Raw genomic sequence first — 21577 nt, 5'->3', positions numbered from 1 at the left:
TTATTACCATACATGAGATCCCCACATTGTAGCCCGTACATTTAATATATTCTCTAATCATGTACTCTACCATGGCAAATAGAGGTGCAGTTCAGGTATGAATTAATGTCATTTCAGTCATATCCAGTACCAGGAGTATCAAATTCCAGTCTTTGAATGATGCTGTGTCTGCATGTATGCACTTCAACAGTGTTTGCCAATCTTGGTCCTGGGACATCAATGGTTACACATGATTTAACTAGTTAAAGGTTGATTTGTAATTCATATAAACAGAAATAGAATATAATTGAAAAACATTACACTACACTACACTTCCTATGCATCATGTAAATACTCTAAAACCGGTTCATCTCAATATCTAATTTCCTTCATTTGCGTTGATCTAGCACAGAATAGGTGTAGTATTTCATCAAATGAGACTTAATTTCAACCAGTAGAGAATGTGAAATGCTTTATTGAAAGAAGTTAATTATCAAAGTGTTATAAATATTATAATTGTAATATTATATTATAAATACAAGTTCAATCTTTACTTCAATGCACATCTGTTGTGCATTATAAAAACAGAGGAAGAAAGAGGTGGCAAGAGAGGTGTAAAAGACAGAAAGGGAAAGAGGTAAGAACAGAGGAGCAGGGAAGGCAGCATATGATTAACGAATCACAGTGCTACCCTAATATTCTCTCAGTTCATCATAATGACATAACCTTTGGGGCTGACTAGAGACACTATTATTTTAAGAGCGGGTGAGATGGCGATGACTGGACTGGGGGTTGGCATCCTCTCTCACATCAAAACATACCTGTAGACGAGAGAGAGAGAGCATGTGTTTTTTTTAGTCTAACACTGTCAGTCATAATCAGGAGGTGAAATGCAAAACTGACCTTGGATCATTAACTCTGGTACTACTGCATCTCTATCTGTATTTCAATGTAAAGCATCTCTTTAATAATACTTCCTCTTGGCCTGACCAAGTAACCTCTCACCTCTGATCATTCTGTGCACTCTATGTAGCAAGTTCAGATGCAGGAGGGGTTCACAGACACGGCTGATATAACCTAGAAGTGAAGGCGAGAGACTGTTATTGAGAAAACAAGGTCGTTAAAGGGACAGTGTTCAACAAGAATCTGTGTGTGGCCTCACCTGGTGTCCACACAAAGTGGCTGCAGAGTACTTTATGCTGAAAAACATGAACGGACACACGAGGACAAGCAATATAGAGTAGTATGACCGACAAGAGCTTCTGGACATCAGAACTGCGATTACTCACCTCCAGATTAGACTAAGAGTTTTTCTTCAATGAGTCGGACAGGAGGGAGATACTACAGATCCACGACCAGGCCCAGATCCCCAGCCTTCGCTGGAGAAGGAAACAGATTTTGCGGGAAAAAATCAGGGTGCCGTGTGAGGATCAGGCAACGAGTGGCTAATCTGCCTTTGCCTTCCGTCCTGCTAGCTAACGTTCAATTGCTGGAAAATAAATGGGACGCACGGAAAGCACGTATATCCTACCAACGGGACATTAAAAACTGTAATATTTTATGTTTCACAGAGTCGTGGCTGAATGACGACATTAAGAACATACAGCTGGTAGGTTATACACTCTATCGGCAGGAGAGAACAGCAGCCTCTGGTAAGACATAGGGTGGGGGCCTATGCAGACTGAGCACCGGGAGAATTCCTGGTGGGCTGGTCAACCGGTGGGCCGCCTGCCTTTTACATTTTTTACTACTAATAAAAAAGTTGGCAGAATGTTGAGCAACACGGGCCAACCCCCTTCCCCCAGGGCCGTTGGTCTGTTCCAAACTAATAGGCTGACACCACACCGCTCGCATCGCGTGCGCAAGCGGTGCAAAATAAATTTAGAAATCTATGTTATTCAATTATTGCGCCAACGAGCGTCTGCGTTGCCACGGGCTAAAATAGAACTCCTTTTTATTTCTGACGCTGATCGCGTTGCCTCTCCCATCTCCTCATTGGTTTATAGAAGCAGGTACCCACGTGCCATCTCCTCATTGGTTATACCCACGTGGGGGATTGAAATACTAACTGTTTTGCCGGTCAGTGTGGTAATACTATGAAAGTTTAGATGCCAATCACCATATAAGTTCAAAGATGAAAAAGCCGGGAAGGAAGAGAGATGACTAGAAACGATTCGGTTGGCCATTTATGTGTGGATTAATTGTCGGAGTAGAGGACCTTGTGCATTTCAGGTAAAATAACAACTCAATGTTTATATCCCAGGACAAATTAGCTAGCAACAGCAAGCTAGCTAAATTGGACAAATTAGTTATCAAGTGCATGCTAACTAGCTAAATTGCCATACATGTTTAATGCTTTTCGACCTGTCCCCAAATTAATTTACTTGAGAGTTAAATATTAAAAATATTTTTTAAATATTTTAACCTGTGTGTCATGATCGCATTTGGTGTAGGGGGACAAAATAAATGTATGCATGATAGCGCACGATGGCACACTCGCGCAGCCGGTTTGGGTTCCGTATTATGTCTATGCAACCCTTAGCCCCGCTCCCTTTGTCTCGCTCACACTCACATTGACACTGACAGTGACAGCTCAAAAACTAGCTACAATAGAAAATGGAAAAGCAGAGTAAAAAGGGTGGGGTTGAAAATTTAAGAGACAAAAGAATCAAAAGTCTTCACTCAAATGCAAGTAAATGTAAAAAAGAAAACTACTTATTTGGTACTATTACTACTAGTACCACCGATTCTAACATCAAAGTGCTAGACATTAGTTGCAAATAGTATACATATTGTAAAAACAATCAAGTCCTTTCCCTCTCAAATTTATATTTTGTGCGGGAGAATATGGCTACAGTGATTTGCTACTGTAGTTATGATCCTCATCACCTACCACTTCACCTCTTACTAGACAACGCATTGAAACTCAACATTATGCCAACAGTCCGGTGTGAACGGCGAGTAAAGCCACACAAAAAAACTTGTGTTGTCATTCATTCATTCACTTGATATTAAATAGTGGGGCTGCTGCAGTGTTTTTTTAGTTTTTCACAATTGGGCCTTTATTAGTTAATTTATATATTATTTTATTTGAATATTGAATATTGAATATTCAGTTTGATGATAGGTCCAGTCCAGTTTCAGTGGAAGTGAGCATTGATGTTGATGACAGGTCCAGTCCAGTTTCAGTGGAAGTGAGCATTGATGTTGATGACAGGTCCAGTCCAGTTTCAGTGGAAGTGAGCATTGATGTTGATGACAGGTCCAGTCCAGTTTCAGTGGAAGTGAGCATTGATGTTGATGACAGGTCCAGTCCAGTTTCAGTGGAAGTGAGCATTGATGTTGATGACAGGCCCAGTCCAGTTTCAGTGGAAGTGAGCATTGACGTTGATGACAGGCCCAGTCCAGTTTCAGTGGAAGTGAGCATTGATGTTGATGACAGGCCCAGTCCAGTTTCAGTGGAAGTGAGCATTGATGTTGATGACAGGCCCAGTCCAGTTTCAGTGGAAGTGAGCATTGACGTTGATGACAGGCCCAGTCCAGTTTCAGTGGAAGTGAGCATTGATGTTGATGACAGGCCCAGTCCAGTGGAAGTGAGCATTGATGTTGATGACAGGTCCAGTCCAGTTTCAGTGGAAGTGAGCATTGATGTTGATGACAGGCCCAGTCCAGTTTCAGTGGAAGTGAGCATTGATGTTGATGACAGGTCCAGTCCAGTTTCAGTGGAAGTGAGCATTGATGTTGATGACAGGCCCAGTCCAGTTTCAGTGGAAGTGAGCATTGATGTTGATGACAGGCCCAGTCCAGTTTCAGTGGAAGTGAGCATTGATGTTGATGACAGGCCCAGTCCAGTTTCAGTGGAAGTGAGCATTGATGTTGATGACAGGCCCAGTCCAGTTTCAGTGGAAGTGAGCATTGATGTTGATGACAGGCCCAGTCCAGTGGAAGTGAGCATTGATGTTGATGACAGGCCCAGTCCAGTTTCAGTGGAAGTGAGCATTGACGTTGATGACAGGCCCAGTCCAGTTTCAGTGGAAGTGAGCATTGATGTTGATGACAGGCCCAGTCCAGTGGAAGTGAGCATTGGCGTTGATGACAGGCCCAGTCCAGTTTCAGTGGAAGTGAGCATTGATGTTGATGACAGGCCCAGTCCAGTGGAAGTGAGCATTGGCGTTGATGACAGGCCCAGTCCAGTTTCAGTGGAAGTGAGCATTGATGTTGATGACAGGCCCAGTCCAGTGGAAGTGAGCATTGACGTTGATGACAGGCCCAGTCCAGTTTCAGTGGAAGTGAGCATTGATGTTGATGACAGGCCCAGTCCAGTTTCAGTGGAAGTGAGCATTGACGTTGATGACAGGCCCAGTCCAGTTTCAGTGGAAGTGAGCATTGATGTTGATGACAGGCCCAGTCCAGTGGAAGTGAGCATTGATGTTGATGACAGGCCCAGTCCAGTTTCAGTGGAAGTGAGCATTGATGTTGATGACAGGCCCAGTCCAGTTTCAGTGGAAGTGAGCATTGATGTTGATGACAGGCCCAGTTTCAGTGGAAGTGAGCATTGATGTTGATGACAGGCCCAGTCCAGTTTCAGTGGAAGTGAGCATTGATGTTGATGACAGGCCCAGTCCAGTGGAAGTGAGCATTGATGTTGATGACAGGCCCAGTCCAGTTTCAGTGGAAGTGAGCATTGACGTTGATGACAGGCCCAGTCCAGTTTCAGTGGAAGTGAGCATTGATGTTGATGACAGGCCCAGTCCAGTGGAAGTGAGCATTGGCGTTGATGACAGGCCCAGTCCAGTTTCAGTGGAAGTGAGCATTGATGTTGATGACAGGCCCAGTCCAGTGGAAGTGAGCATTGGCGTTGATGACAGGCCCAGTCCAGTTTCAGTGGAAGTGAGCATTGATGTTGATGACAGGCCCAGTCCAGTGGAAGTGAGCATTGACGTTGATGACAGGCCCAGTCCAGTTTCAGTGGAAGTGAGCATTGATGTTGATGACAGGCCCAGTCCAGTTTCAGTGGAAGTGAGCATTGACGTTGATGACAGGCCCAGTCCAGTTTCAGTGGAAGTGAGCATTGATGTTGATGACAGGCCCAGTCCAGTGGAAGTGAGCATTGATGTTGATGACAGGCCCAGTCCAGTTTCAGTGGAAGTGAGCATTGATGTTGATGACAGGCCCAGTCCAGTTTCAGTGGAAGTGAGCATTGATGTTGATGACAGGCCCAGTCCAGTTTCAGTGGAAGTGAGCATTGATGTTGATGACAGGCCCAGTCCAGTTTCAGTGGAAGTGAGCATTGATGTTGATGACAGGCCCAGTCCAGTTTCAGTGGAAGTGAGCATTGATGTTGATGACAGGCCCAGTCCAGTTTCAGTGGAAGTGAGCATTGATGTTGATGACAGGCCCAGTCCAGTTTCAGTGGAAGTGAGCATTGATGTTGATGACAGGCCCAGTCCAGTTTCAGTGGAAGTGAGCATTGATGTTGATGACAGGCCCAGTCCAGTGGAAGTGAGCATTGATGTTGATGACAGGCCCAGTCCAGTGGAAGTGGAAGTGAGCATTGACGTTGATGACAGGCCCAGACCAGTTTCAGTGGAAGTGAGCATTGATGTTGATGACAGGCCCAGTCCAGTGGAAGTGAGCATTGGCGTTGATGACAGGCCCAGTCCAGTGGAAGTGAGCATTGATGTTGATGACAGGCCCAGTCCAGTGGAAGTGAGCATTGATGTTGATGACAGGCCCAGTCCAGTTTCAGTGGAAGTGAGCATTGACGTTGATGACAGGCCCAGTCCAGTTTCAGTGGAAGTGAGCATTGATGTTGATGACAGGCCCAGTCCAGTGGAAGTGAGCATTGACGTTGATGACAGGCCCAGTCCAGTGGAAGTGAGCATTGATGTTGATGACAGGCCCAGTCCAGTGGAAGTGAGCATTAATGTTGATGACAGGCCCAGTCCAGTGGAAGTGGAAGAGAGAGTCAGGGAAGGCCAGGATGCCAGACCAACTTTTGATTATTTCAAGAGACTGTCACACCCTGGCCATAGAGAGGCTTTTATTCTCTACTTTGGTTAGGCCAGTGTGTGACTAGGGTGGGCATTCTAGTTTCTTTATTTCTATGTATTCTATTTCTTAGTTTTTTGCCGAGTGTGGTTTCCAATCAGAGGCAGCTGTTTATCGTTGTCTCTGATTGGGGATCACATTTAAGTTGCCATTCTCCTTTTGGTGTTTGTGGGATCTTGTTTTTTTTTTGTTAGCTATGTGAAGCCTGCAGAACGTAATGTTCGTTATTCTTTTTGTTTGGTGTGCAGAGTAATTAAAGAATCATGAACACTTACCACGCTGCACCTTGGTCTCTTTCTGACAACAAACGTTACAGAGACCCAAGTCAGATGACCTAAAAACTTTTTTTTGTTTCCACCCTATGCATGAATCTAAACCTTTTCTGTTTGGAAGACTGCACCAATCGGAAATGGCTGTCTTACAATGAAGAAAGCCATGCGTTATACTGTTCAATTTGTATGGCATTTGCAAAGCCTACTGACAGCAGTATTTTTATGAGTGGAATGATTGGAAACATGTTCACCAAAGGGTAGAAGGGCACGAGAAGAGCAACATGCACAGAAGTAGTGCTGAGGCATACTGTTTAAGGTCCTCCAAAGCAGACACTCAAAGTCTGCTCAATGGCAGTCAAATGGAAAGTGAAGTGAAGCCCCAAAATTGCCCTACCTGGAAGCCAAGGAAGTGGATGGTGGCAAATGTTCTACTTTTAAACTCGGACAAAACAGAGATGCTAGTTCTAGGTCCCAAGAAACAAAGATCTTCTATTGAATCTGACAATTCATCGTGATGGTTGTACAGTTGTTACTCTGGGCCCTGATCTCTCTTTTGACAAACATATCAAGACTGTTTCAAGGACAGCTTTTTTCCATCTACATAACAATGCAAAAATCAGAAATGTTCTGTCCACAAATGATGCAGAAAAATGTATCCATGCTTTTGTCACTTCTAGGTTAGACTACTGCAATGCTCTACTTTCCGGCTACCCGGATAAAGCAATAAATAGACTTAAGTTAGTGCTAAACACGGCTGGTAGAATCTTGAATAGAACCAACATTTTCTATCATATTACTCCTAACCTAACTGCTAACCTACAAAGCATTACATAGGCTTGCTCCTACCTCCTACCTACAAAATAGCTTCCAATACACTACTCAGCTAATTGGATGCAGTCTATCACAGTGCCATCCGTTTTGTTACCAAAGCGCCTTTTTCCACCCACCACTGCGACCTGTATGCTCTAGTCAGCTGGCCCTCACTACATATTCGTCGCCATACCCACTGGCTCCAGGACATCTACAAGTCTATGCTAGGTAAAGCTCTGCCTTATCTCAGCTCACTGGTCACGATAACAACACCCACCCGTAGCACACGCTCCAGCAGGTATAGCTCTCTGGTCATCCCCAAAGCCAACACCTCCTTTAGCCGCCTTTCCTTCTAGTTCTCTGCTGCCAGTGACTGGAACGAATTGCAAAAATCGCTGAAGCTGGAGACTTACATCTCCCTCACTAACTTTAAACTTCAGCTATCTGAGCAGCTAACCGATTGCTGCAGCTGTACATAGTCCATCTGTAAATAGCCCACCCGATCTACCTACCTCATCCCCATATTGTTTTTATTTACTTTGCTGCTATTCTGCACACCAGTATCACTACTTACACACCATCATCTGCTCATCATCATCTGCTCATCTATCACTCCAGTGTTAATCTGCTAAATTGTAATTACTTTGCTACTATGGCCTGTTTATTGCCATACCTCCTCATGCCATTTGCACACACTGTATATAGACTTTATTATTTTTCTATTGTGTTGACTGTACGCTTGTTTATTCCATGTAACTCTGTGTTGTTGTTTCTTTCGCACTGCTTTGCTTTATCTTGGCCAGAAAAATAATTTCAGTTGTAAATGAGAACTTGTTCTCAACTAGCTTACCTGGTTAAATAAAAGGGAAATAAATCAAATAAAAACATCTTTCCGATTTGGTCCTGTCGTACATACGTACACTACGGTCACAAGACGCAGGCCTCCTTATTGTCCCTACAATTTCTAAGCAAATAGCTGGAGGCAGGGCTTTCTCCTATAGAGCTACATTTTTATGCAATTGTCTGCCTATCCATGTGAGAGACGCGGACTCGACCTTTAAGTCTTTATTGAAGACTCATGTCTTCAGTAGGTCCTATGATTGAGTGTAGTCTGGCCCAGGAGTGTGAAGGTTAATGGAAAGGCACTGGAGCAACGAACTGCCCTTGCTGTCTCTGCCTAGCCGGTTCCCCACTGGGATTCTCTGCCTCTAACCCTATTACAGGGACTGAGTCACTGGCTTACTGGTGCTCTTCCATGCCATCCCTAGGAGGGGTGCGTCACTTGAGTGGGTTGAGTCACTGTCGTGATCTTCCTGTCCGGGTTGGGCCCCCCCCTTGGGTTGTGCCGTGGGGGAGATCTTTATGGGCTATACTCGGCCTTGTCTCAGGATGGTAAGTTGGTGGTTGGAGATATCTCTCTAGTGGTGTGGGGGCTGTGCTTTGGCAAAGTGGGTGGTGTTATATCCTGCCTGTTTGGCCCTGTCCGGGGGTATTGTCAGACAGGGCCACAGTATCTCACGCCCCTCCTGTCTCAGCCTCCAGTATTTATGCTGCAATAGTTTGTGTCGGGGGGCTAGGGTCCGTCTGTTATATCTGGAGTATTTCTCCTGTCTTATCAGGTATCCTGTGTGAATTTAAGTATGCTCTCTCTAATTCTCTCTCTCTTTTTCTCTCTTTCTCTCTCTCGGAGGACCTGAGCCCTAGGACCATGCCTCAGGACTACCTGGCCTGATGACTCCTTGCTGTCCCCAGTCCACCTGGTTGTGCTGCTGCTCCAGTTTCAACTCTTCTGCCTGCGGCTATGGAACCCTGACCTGTTCACCGGACATGCTACCTGTCCCAGACCTGCTGTTTTCAACTCTCTAGAGACAGCAGGAGCGGTAGAGATACTCTGAATGATCGGCTATGAAAAGCAAAGTGACATTTATTCCCGAGGTGCTGACCTATTGCACCCTCTACAACCACTGTTATTATTATTATTTGATCCTGCTGGTCATCTATGAACATTTGAACATCTTGGCCATGTTCTATTATATTCTCAACCTGGCACAGCCAGAAGAGGACTGGCCACCCCTTATAGCCTGGTTCCTCTCTAGGTTTCTTCCTAGGTTCTGGCCTTTCTAGGGAGTTTTTCCTAGCCACCGTGCTTCTACACCTGCATTGCTTGCTGTTTGGGGTTTTAGGCTGGGTTTCTGTACAGCACTTTGTGACATCAGCTGATGTAAGAAGGGCTTTATAAATACATTTGATTGATTGATTGAGATGTCTGCCCATAGAGAGCAGGTAAGCAGGAGAAGGCAGGTGTCTGCCCATAGAGAGCAGGTAAGCAGGAGAAGGCAGATGTCTGCACATAGAGAGCAGGTAAGCAGGAGAAGGCAGATGTCTGCCCATAGAGAGCAGGTAAGCAGGAGAAGGCAGATGTCTGCACATAGAGAGCAGGTAAGCAGGAGAAGGCAGGTGTCTGCCCATAGAGAGCAGGTAAGCAGGAGAAGGCAGGTGCTGGAATGTGTCGTAGACATAGTGAAAGTCATTGGCAAGAGGGGGCTCAGTTACAGGGGGATGCAGTCTGAGGCTGTGTATACATTAGAAGACACCAGCATCGATCATGTTAATTTATTGGAGATGATAATACTGCTGGTAAAGTATGATGTCTGCTTGAAAAAACATCTCACCGAATGCATTGAGAAAAGAACCTACATCAGTCTGGGGCAAGAGGTTCTCTAATCACACTCTCAAAAAATACTGTCAACACCGTCATTCACACAATTCAGAGCATTATCCAAGTGAAATCGAGTAAGCTGGAATGTTCTCTGTCCAGATCGACACAACTCAGGACATAACTTCTCAAGACCAGTGCTCTGTCATGGTGAGAAATGTGAAAGATGTCGTACAAGAAAGGCTTGTGGCTGTTGTGAAGTATGAGGCATCCACTGGACAGTAATTTGTTCAGCTGTTGACAGATGTCGTGGATAAACTAAAATTCCACATGAGCAAGTGCATTGGCAATGCTACCGATGAAGCATCCAATATGCAGGGAAAATATAAGGGTTTCTGTACTCTGCCTCAAAGTCCCCCAATCAAGTGCATGTATGGTGCTATGCACATGTCTTTAATCTGGTTTTGTCTGACACAATGGAAATTGTCTAAACAAGTGGGTAACTTTTTTCTCTCCTTAACGACATTGCTGTGTTACTCCGTGAATCCTACCAGGATTGGTGGATGTGTGAGAGAAGTAGAGCCACGACACAAGACACCTATCTCCAATCAGAGAAACAAGCTGGTGGGCTAAGGATAGTGCTTTGAAGAAGGTCTTTTGATCCTTTGGAAAACCAGACCAGGGTCTCTATGTTGAAGTACTCCTCACACTATCAGCCATACAAGGACAGGCCAACAGGAAGACAACTGTTCGGGTGAAGGCAAGAGGATTTACTGAGGCTCTTCTCCGGTATGAGACGATACTGACAGCTCAAATATTTCTTAGGATATTTGAGAACACATCACTGTCCAAGTACCTGTAGACAAGTGGGATGGACATCCTGTCTGCCGATCAAGTGGTTGTGGCTACACAGGAAACGCTGAAAGGCATGTCAAGATACTTTGGCACCATTAAGGCAACTACAGACACATTTGTTCAGTTTGCAAATAAGAAGATCAAAGAACAGGATGAGGACAGAGCTGGAGGAGGTAGAAGCCACTGCCACAGCAAAGGGCAAGAAAGAAGAAAATCATGTCTGGAGAGATGGCTCAAGATGAATCTTTGACAGGGGCAGAGTGCCTATAAAGTTGAAGTCCACAATCAAATTATGGATAGTCACAGATAGTAGACCACCTTGACTCCACACACAGACGCGTACAAAGCTCTCCCTCGCCCTCCATTTGGCAAATCTGACCATAATTATATCCTCCTGATTCCTGCTTATAGGGCAAAAATTCAAGCTTGAAGCACCAGTGACTCGGTCTATAAAAAAGTGGTCAGATGAAGCAGATACTAAACTACAGGACTGTTTTGCTATCATAGACTGGAATATGTTCCGGGATTCTTCCAATGGCATTGAGGAGTACACCACATCAGTCACTGGCTTTATCAATAAGGGCATCAAGGACGTCGTCCCCACAGTGACTGTGCGTACATACCCCAACCAGAAGCCATGGATTACAGTCAACATCAATTAGTGGGACTAACCTGGAAGCTTATAAGAAATCCCACTATGCCCTCTGACGAACCATCAAACAGGTAAAGCGTCAATACAGGACTTAGATCGAATCGTACTACACTGGCTCCGACGCTCGTCGGATGTGGCAGGGCTTACAAACTGTTACAGACTACAAAGGGAAGCACAGCCGAGTGCTGCCCAGTGACACGAGCCTACCAGACGAGCTAAATAACTTCTATGCTAGCTAATTTTCTCCAGTTGCGCCGTGATTGGCTCAGTGTTCTGTCACTCATGGGGACACTACATCACCGCAAAATCTATGGGTAGAGCTCGAAAATTCAAGCCCTTTCATTAACTTTGCTGATGACACAACAGTGGTAGGCCTGATCACTGACAACTATGAGACAGCCTATAGGGAGGAGGTCAGGGACCTGACCATGTGATGCAAGGACAACAACCTCTCCCTCAACGTGATCAAGACAATGGAGATGATTGTGGACTACAGGAAAAGGAGGACCAAGCACGCCCCATTCTTGTTGACAGGGTTGTAGTGGAGCAGGTTGAGAGCTTCAAGTTCCTTGGCGTCCACATCACCAACAAACTAACATGGTCCAAGCACACCAAGACAGTCGTGAAGAGGGCACGACAAAACCTATTCCCCCTCAGGAGACTAAAAAGTTTTGGCATGGGTCCTCAGAACCACAAAAGGTTTTACAGCTGCACCATTGAGAGCATCCTGATGGGTTGCATCACTGCCTGGTATGGCAACTGCTCAGCCTCCAACCGCAAGGCACTACAGAGGGTAGTGCGTACGGCCCAGTACATCACCGGAGCAAAGCTTCCTGCCACCCAGGGCCTCTATACCAGGCGGTGTCAGAGGAAGGCCTTAAAAATTGTCAAAGACTCCAGCCAGCCTAGTTATAGACTGTTCTCTCTGCTACTGCACGGCAAGCGGTACTGGAGCGCCAAGTCTAGGTCCAAGAGGCTTCTAAACAGCTTCTACCCCCAAGCCATAAGACTTCTGAACAGCTAATCAAATGTCTACCTATTTTTACCCCCCATTCTGCTGCTACTCTCAGTTATGCATAGCCACTTTAATAACCCTACCTGCATGTACATAATTACCTCAACTACCTCGACACCGGTGCCCCCGCACATTGACACATTGACTCTGAACCAGTACCCCCTGTATATAGCCCCACTATTGTTATTTACTGCTGCTCTTTAATTATTTGTTTTCTTATCTCTTACATTTATTTTTATTTTTTGGGGTCTTTTCTTAAAACTGCATTTGTTAAGGGCTTGTAAGTAAACATTTCACTGTTGTATTCGACGCATGTGACCAATACAATTTGATTTGCTACCATAGTTACAGTGGGGCAAAAAAGTATTTAGTCAGCCACCAATTGTGCAAGTTCTCCCACTTAAAAAGATGAGAGGCCTGTAATTTTCATTATAGGTACACTTCAACTATGACAGACAAAATGAGAAAAAGAAATCCAGAAAATCACATTGTAGGATTTTGAATGAATTTATTTGCAGATACTATTTTTGACTGTGTGAGAGTGAAGTCTCGCAATATTTGCGTTGCTGCACGTGCAACGTCATTTTGCTGACTCTCCCGATTACCTAATTCTCCTAACCTGCTGCGTAAGTTCTCCTAACTTGCTACGAAAAGACAATTTTGAAAAAAGCTGTATCTCATCTAGACAAAACCCTTGTGCATCACACCTTTACTTCAGCCATGACGGAAAAGCACATGTGAAGTAATAGGATAACCACTATGATACCTAGTTAAGGGATATATCCTCCAAAGACGGTGTTTGAAGGATATATTGGCACGGTGTTGTTAGTGCCAATATATCCTTCAAACACTGGCTTCGAGGGCATTATCACTTTTATACAATGGGTTACCAACATATTAAAATAATGATTGACGTATTTTCATAAAAAATGTTATTTTGATGAATTTATTCATACTATTTCATCCTTCAATGAGATATACAGTTGAAGTTGGAAGTTTACATACACCTTAGCCAAATACATTTAAACTCAGTTTTTCACAATTCCTGACATTTAATTCTTGTAAAAATTCCCTGTCTTAGGTCAGTTAGGATCACCACTTTATTTTAAGAATGTGAAATGTCAGAATAATAGTAGAGATGATGCTGCCACCCCCGTGCTTCACGGTTGGGATGGTGTTCTTCGGCTTGCAAGCCTCCCCCTTTTTCCTCCAAACATAGCGATGTTCATTATATCCAAACAGTACTATTTTTGTTTCATCAGACCAGAGGACATTTTTCCAAAAAGTCCGATGTTTGTCCCCATGCAAACCGTAGTCTGGCTTTTTTTTATGACGGTTTTGGAGCAGTGGCTACTTCCTTGCTGAGCAGCCTTTCAGGTTATGTCAGTATAAGACTTGTTTTACTGTGGATATAGATACTTTTGTACCCGTTTCCTCCAGCATCTTCACAAGGTCCTTTGCTGTTGTTCTGGGATTTATTTGAACTTTTTGCACCAAAGTACATTCATCTCTAGGAGACACCGCGCAGGAAGGAGATGCGTTCTATGACGGCTGCGTGGTCCCATGGTGTTTATACTTGCATACTATTGTTTGTACAGATGAACGTGGTACATTCAGGTGTTTGGAAATTGCTCCCAAGGATGAACCAGACTTGTGGAGGTCTACAATTTTTTTCTGAGGACTTGGCTGATTTATTTTGATTTTCACATGATGTCAAGCAAAGAGGCACTGAGTTTGAAGGTAGGCCTTGAAATACATCCACAGGTACACCTCCAATAGACTCAACTGATGTCAATTAGCCTATCAGAAGCTTCTAAAGCCATGACATAATTTTCAGGAATTTTCCAAGCTGTTTAGTCAACTTAGGGTATGTAAACATCTGACCCACAGGAATTGTGATAAATTGAATTATAAGTGAAATAATCTGTAAACAATTGTTGGAAAAATGACTTGTGTCATGCACAAAGTAGATGTCCTAACCGACTAAAAATATATAGTTTGTTAACAAAAAAAATTGTGGAGTGGTTGAAAAAATAGTTTTAATGACTCCAACCTAAGTGTATGTAAACTTCCGACTTCAACTGTAGTCCCGACACAAATATAGGTTTGCTACCCAAGCCGGCTGGTCGTTCTATTGGTTCGGTTGCTAGAGACGCGAAAAAAATTGTGGAGTGGTTGAAAAAAAGTCGTTACGTCTTTTTGTTCTAAATCCAGTCGTTCGTTCCAAATGTTGCGTGCCATGAAGGCGGGCAACGTTCTTATCCCTTGCTTGCTAGCTAGCCAACTTTGGCTAATGCAGTTTTGTAAAACAGTGCAGCCAGAATAACAGTAGCTTCATTTGCGTTTGTTTAAGCTGTTTTCTTTTTTTTAATACATCAATTAAATATTAGCTATTGATGTACGATTTCACCTGGCATAGAACATTTGCTCTCTCGCCAGGCCACTGTTCAGAAGAGATAGCCAACTACACAGTTAATACAATCACTTTAAACGGAAGCTAGACTGACAGCAAACGAAATCAAATCAAATACAATTGTATTTTTCACATGCGCCGAATACAACAGGTGAAATGCTTACTTTACAAGCCTTTAACCAACCATTCAGTTTTAAGAAAATATCCCCAAAAAAGTAAGAGATAAGAATAACAAATAATTAAAATAGCGGGGCTATATACAGGGGGTACCGGTACAGAGTCAATGTGCGGGGGCACCGGTGTCAAGGTAATTGAGGTAACATGTACATACATGTAGGTCGAGTTATTAAAGTGACTATGCATAGATAATAACAGAGAGTAGCAGCAGCGTGGAGGGGGGGGGGGGCAACGCAAATTGTCTGGGTAGCCATTTGATTAGAACTAGCTGCATTTCGTGTTTTCTATTGTCATTTCTTTATATATCCATAAAAATTATGCTGATTCATGATTTCGACTGGCTGAGACATTCATTACCATGGGACAGCTGGAGATCGAATTTCACTATTGAAACAATGTTTGAAATGTCAGAGAGACAGACAGCAAGGTTATTACAAATATCCGCTGTTGAAAATCAAATGCTAGTCTAAAAGAAATGGGAGACAATGTCTAGATGCTTTTTTCACCCTCATCAATCTACACACAATACCCCATAATGACAAAGGAAAAACAGGTTTTTAGAAATGTTTGCAAATGTATTAAAAACAAAACAGAAATACCTTATTTACATAAGGGTTCATATTGGGTTCATAAGGTTCTATATTGAACTTAGTCTTTGAGATGCTCTAACAAGCATGTGTATCTGTAGTTGGTGCTCTTCAACTCTAAAATGCACTAGACTGTAGACTAGAAGACAAAACTTACAAAGAAAAGACGACAGGCAAATAAATACATATGTGGTCTCAATGAGTACGGTTACATGCACACAATAATACGATTATTGTGGATAGTCAGATTAATATAATAGTTCATTTAAAACATTTATATGATTTGCACGAAGAATGATTTCCCTAAAAATCCTGTTTACATGGACACATCTGAAATCAGGCTAACTGATGGCACTTAAATAAATGCAGAAAATTGCCAATCAAAATAAAATAAATAAATGTTTTACCACAATGTCCATGTTATTTTTACGAAGCCTTTTTTATAGGCAAACCTGTAACGTCCTGTAATGGATACCAACAATCATTGGTTATACTCTATCACTTTATCTGGTGTACAATCTGTAGTCAACTCCAACTAAGCATATTGGCAGGGATGTGTAATTGTCACGACTTCCGGCGAAGTCGGGTCCTCTCCTTGTTCGGTCGGCGCTCGGTGGCTCAGGTCTTCTAGCCATCGTCGATCCACTTTTCATTTTCCATTTGTTTTGTCTTGTTTTTTCTCACACAATTTCCTCATTTACTTTTTGTGTATTTAACCCTCTGTTCCCCCCGTGTCTTTGTGTGGGATTGTTTATTTTAGTGCTTGTGCACGTTCCCCGGGAGCGCACAAAGGGTTATTTTGTGCCCATTTATCTTGTTGTTCTGGATGCCGTTGGTTTTGCTTTATAAATCTCCGGTTATTACCCAGTTCTGCTCTCCTGTGCCTGACTTCTCTGCCACCTATTACACACCCCGATACAGAACCCCACACCCATACTCCCGGCCTCCTGCCTTGTGGCAGTGTGGGAGCTGGACGCGGACATTGAGCAGGCATTACGTGCAGAGCCCGCTCCCCTCCAGTGTCCCGCTGGGCCTCTGTACGTTCCGTCTGTTGTCCGTGGCCGGTTGATCTATTGGGCCCACACGTCACCCTCCTCTGGTCATCCTGGGATCGGTCGAACGGTGCACTGTTTGGTTGGGAAGTACTGGTGGCCTACCTTGGCCAAGGACTTGAGGGTTTATGTTTCCTCCTGCTCGGTGTGCGCTCAGTGTAAGGCACCTAGGCACCTGCCCAGAGGGAAGCTACACCCCTTACCCGTTCTACAGCGGCCTTGGTCGCACCTGTTGATGGAAACACCACGATCCTGGTCATTGTGGATCGGTCCTGCCGTCTCCTCCCTCTGCCCGGTCTCCCTACGGCCCTACAGACTGCGGAGGCCTTGTTTGCGCACATCTTCCGGCACTACAGGGTGCCTGAGGATATAGTGTCTGATCGAGGTCCCCAGTTCACTTCGAGGGTCTGGAAGGCGTTCATGGAACGTCTGGGGGTCTCGATCAGCCTTACCTTGGGGTTTCATCCCGAGAGTAATGGACAGGTGGAGAGAGTGAACCAGGAGGTGGGCAGGTTTCTGCGGTCGTATTGCCAGGATCGGCCGGGGGAGTGGGCAGCGTTCGTGCCCTGGGCCGAGATGGCTCAGAACTCGCTCCGTCACTCCTCCACTAACCTCTCCCCCTTCCAGTGCGTACTGGGGTACCAGCCGGTTCTGGCGCCTTGGCATCAGAGTCGGATCGAGGCTCCTGCGGTGGCGACTGGTTCAGGCGCGCGGAGGAGACATGGGACGCCTTCCATGTTCACCTCCAGCGGGCTGTGCTGCGCCAGAAAGCCAGCGCAGACCGTCATTGCAGTGAGGCAAACACCGGGGGACCGAGTCTGGCTCTCGACATGAAACCTGCCCCTCCGTCTGCCCTGCCGGAATCTGGGCCCGCGATATGTGGGGCCATTTAAAGTCTTGAGGAGAGTGAACAAGGTTTGTTATAGGTTATAGATTACCGTATTAACCCCTCGTTCCATGTGTCTCTCCTCGGGCTGGTGGTGGTTGGCCCACTCCAGGAGTCTGAGGTGCGGGAGGTTCCTCCGTCCCCTCTGGACATCGAGGGGGCCCCGGCATACTCCGTCCGCTCCATACTGAATTCGAGGCGTTTGGCGAGGGGCCTTCAGTACCTCGTGGAGTGGGAGGGGTACTGCCCGGAGGAGAGGTGCTGGGTTCCAGTGGAGGACGTGTTGGACCCTTCAATGCTGCGGGAGTTCCACCGTCTCCGTCCGGATCGCCCTGCGCCTCGCCCTCTGGGTCGTCCCGAGGCCGGCGTCGGCGCGCTGCTGGAGCTGCGCCTCAAGGGGGGGTACTGTCACGACTTCTACCGAAGTTGGGTCCTCTCCACGACGGGTTATTTTGTGCCCATTTATCTTGTTGTTCTGGATGCCGTTGGTTTTGCTTTATAAATCTCAGGTTATTACCCAGTTCTGCTCTCCTGCGCCTGACTTCTCTGCCGCCTATTACACACCCCGTTACAGTAGTTTGTTTGAAATGAATGAGTCCTGCCTTGATGACTGTGTATTAGCTTTACAATACTTGTCCTATAGATGTTTGTAGTCTTAAATTATTACTTGGAATAATGATAGCTAAAGGTACCTGTCTCGGAATGGAATGCTAGTGATAAAGCTATCTGCTCCTGCTAGCTAGCAAAAGGTCTACTTGCTATAGCTACAATAGCTAGCTACATTGCTACGGTTGCTGCATTCTAAGAAAGTTGAAAGAGTTTGGTACAGCTTGCATTGATGGTATCATGTTTCTATAACTAAATAGATTACAAATATAAAAAATACTTTACACATAGCAGTTTCTTCTTCTTCGGTGGAGTTTAACGGCGGTTGGCATCCAATATGTTGCATTACCACCATCCAACTGGACTATAGTTGTCACGATCGTCGTAAGCATACTCGGAACAATGTGCAGCGAGGCACATTGGGTTCCACATATTTTATTATAAGGGAACCGCACAACAAAGAATAAACAAAACATGACGTTCTGGAGTGCTCACAGGCAACTACACAAAAACAAGATCCCACAAAACACAGTGGGGGAAAGGGCTGCGTAAATATGATCCCCAATCAGAGACAACGATAAATAGCTGCCTCTGATTGGGAACCATACCAGGCCAACATAGAAGCAAACAACCTAGATAAGAACATCCCCCCCCCCTAGTCACACCCTGACCTAACCAAAATAAAGAATAAAAAGGCTCTATATTGTCCGGACGTGACGGTCCCATCCCCCCCGTCCCCAAAAGTGCGGACTCCGGCCGCAAAACCTGAAACCAACTGGGGAGGGTAGGGGGGTTGACTAGTGGCGGTCGCGTCTCCGGTGCAGATCTTTGCCCACCGCCTAGACCACGGGTCCGGCCATGGAGCCGGGCAGAACGGCGTGCCCGCCCTGGGCCTTGGCGCAGAGGAGGGCCCCGGCCATGGAGCTGGGTTGAACACCGCACCCGGACTGGGCTCCGGCCATGGAGCTGAGTTGGCCACCGTGCCTGGACTGGGCACCGGCACAGAGGAAGGCTCCGGCCTTGGAGCGGGACTGGACGCCGTGCCTGGACTGGGCACCGGCGCAGAAGGAGGCTCCTGCCATGGAGCAGGACTGGACGATGTGCCTGGACTGGGCACCGGCGCAGAAGGAGGCTCCTGCCATGGAGCAGGACTGGACGATGTGCCTGGACTGGGCACCGGCGCAGAAGGAGGCTCCTGCCATGGAGCAGGACTGGACGGTGTGCCTGGACTGGGCACTGGCGCAGAAGGAGGCTCCTGCCATGGAGCAGGACTGGACGGTGTGCCTGGACTGGGCATCGGCTCAGAGGGAAGCTCCTGCCCTGGAGCTGGAGGTTCTGGACCGTGGACCGTCGCAGGAGGTTCTGGACTGTAAACCGTCGCCGGAAGCTCCGGACTGTGAACCGTCGCCGGAAGCTCCAGGAATGTGAACTGTCACCGGAAGCCTGGTGCATAGAGCCGGCACAGGTGGCACCGGACTGGTGACACGCACTTCAGGGCAAGTGCGAGGAGGAGACACAGGACGTACCAGACTGGGGAGACGTACTGGAGACCTGGTGCGTAGAGCCGGCACAAATTGTACCAGAATGATGACACACTCTGCACGGCGAGTGCAGGGCAAGTGCGAGGAGGAGACACAGGACGTACCAGACTGGGGAGACGTACTGGAGACCTGGTGCGTAGAGCCGACACAAATTGTACCGGAACGATGACACACTTCGCACGGCGAGTGCGGGGAGCTGGCACAGGACGTACTGGGCTGTGAAGGCGTACTGGAGACTTGGTGCGTAGAGCTGGCACAGATGGTGCCGGGCTGAGAAGGCGCTCTTCAGCGCGCATGCGCTGCAGCATACTCCTTGCCAAAACCTCTCTCCGGTATCTCTCATTACCTTCCTATATCGACTCCCACACAGGCTTTGGCCCTCTCTGCTGCTCGACCGCTAGCTCCGGCACCCACCCCGTATGCCGCCCACCCAGTGTGCCTCCCCCCCCCAAAAATGGGCTGTCTTTTGGGCTTTCTCTGTGGCCGCGAACCCCGGGGTCGTCGCTGTCCTCCCTTCTATCCTTGCGTCTGCTTCCAAGGAAGGCTTTCGTGTCCTGACATGATTTCCTCCCAAGCCCAGGATACCTACCGGGCTCGCTGCTTGGTCCTGTTGTGGTGGGATCTTCTGTCACGATCGTCGTAAACATACTCGGACCAACATGCAGCGTCATCTGGGTTCCACATATTTTATTATAAGGGAATCGCACAACAAACAATAAAGAATAAACTAAACATGACGCCCTGGAGTGCTCACAGGCAGCTACACAAAAACAATAGTCCAAAAAATACAGTGGGGGAAATGGCTGCCTAAATATGATCCCCAATCAGAGACAACAATAAACAGCTGCCTCTGATTGGGAACCATACCAGGCCAACATAGAAACAAACAACCTACATAAGAACATCCCCCCTAGTCACACCCTGACCTAACCAAAATAGAGAATAAAAAGTCTCTCTATGGTCAGGGCATGACAATAGTATAAAGCCATTATACTTTGTAATACAAAATGAGAAAAGGGGACAAGGAAAAAAACATCCTTCCAATTAAACCCACTACCCCATTCCAATACTTTGACCCTATCTGCAGCTGCACCATGCCAATGGCCTGGGAGGACGACTGAACACGACCCACTACTTAACCCACTCTGTAACTCTTCAGAAGTCGTCAAATCTTGTACACCCAAGTACCTCTCTGCAGCTGCCACCACAATATCTATTTTCTGTGATTTATGTTCCATTTCTGCAATATAGTTGATACCCATTGCTATGAGCGCTAAGAAGCCAACCTTACTGAAGCATATATCACTCGTAGGCCTATCCCTCTGTGCTGGCACAGATCTACTACTCAGAAGGATCCTCTCAGGAGCCCTCACCCTTGACCCATCCTCCTCTACTTTCTTCACTTCCTCAGCATAAAACACCTAATTCAGCCAGGAGAGCCAACTCAACCTCTGACTGTGGACAACTCAACCTGCCTCTCTGGCACCGGACACTCCCGATCCCCAGCAACATGGGCACACCTACAGTTGAAACACACAACTTTTTCCGCCAAAACTACAAAATCCTCCACAATCCATGTTCTCCTACACACTTCCCACATCTTGGAATCACCCTCCAACAAACTGCTGTGGCATGACCATAATCGTGGCAACTGAAACACTGCAGTGGATTTGGCACAAAAACTCTAACAGAATAACTCATATATTCTAACATGACTTTGTAGGGTAAAGACTGATTAAAAACTCAAAAGGCCAGAATGTGACATCTCTGTTCCACCACGTTCCCCACCGGGTTTGCATCACACCAAACAACAGGCGTCACAAACACCAGGGATCTTCAACTTCAATTGCTCCACCTCTACACTTAACACTACTCCAGAAATCACTCCTTTCAATAGTACCCTATTCCTAAGAGCAAAGCATGAAACAGATCTTGACCCGAGTTGCGTGGCACGGAGCACCAGCTCCCTCTGGGTGGAAGAAACACAAACAAACATCATAAGTCCACTTCGGTTTACCTTCACCG

At 46.1% G+C, this 21577-nt stretch overlaps 1 long non-coding RNA gene across 3 annotated transcripts in view; it reads right to left on the bottom strand.

Annotated features, from left to right (window-relative positions):
- Window positions 1-438: 438 nt before the first annotated feature.
- LOC115109333 (uncharacterized) overlaps window positions 439-21577 on the bottom strand; it is a 35327-nt gene continuing 14188 nt past the window's right edge. For all 3 annotated transcript variants that reach the window (XR_003860508.2, XR_003860507.2, XR_003860509.2), the window contains exons 3-4: window positions 985-1358; window positions 439-800 (exon numbers count right to left, since the gene is read on the bottom strand). This is a non-coding gene — a long non-coding RNA (uncharacterized LOC115109333). The remainder of the gene's footprint in view (window positions 801-984; window positions 1359-21577) is intronic.

The sequence above is a fragment of the Oncorhynchus nerka genome, linkage group LG25, assembly GCF_034236695.1.
Source record: "Oncorhynchus nerka isolate Pitt River linkage group LG25, Oner_Uvic_2.0, whole genome shotgun sequence".
Taxonomy (NCBI): domain Eukaryota; kingdom Metazoa; phylum Chordata; class Actinopteri; order Salmoniformes; family Salmonidae; genus Oncorhynchus; species Oncorhynchus nerka.
This window is presented reverse-complemented; position numbering and strand designations above follow the sequence as displayed.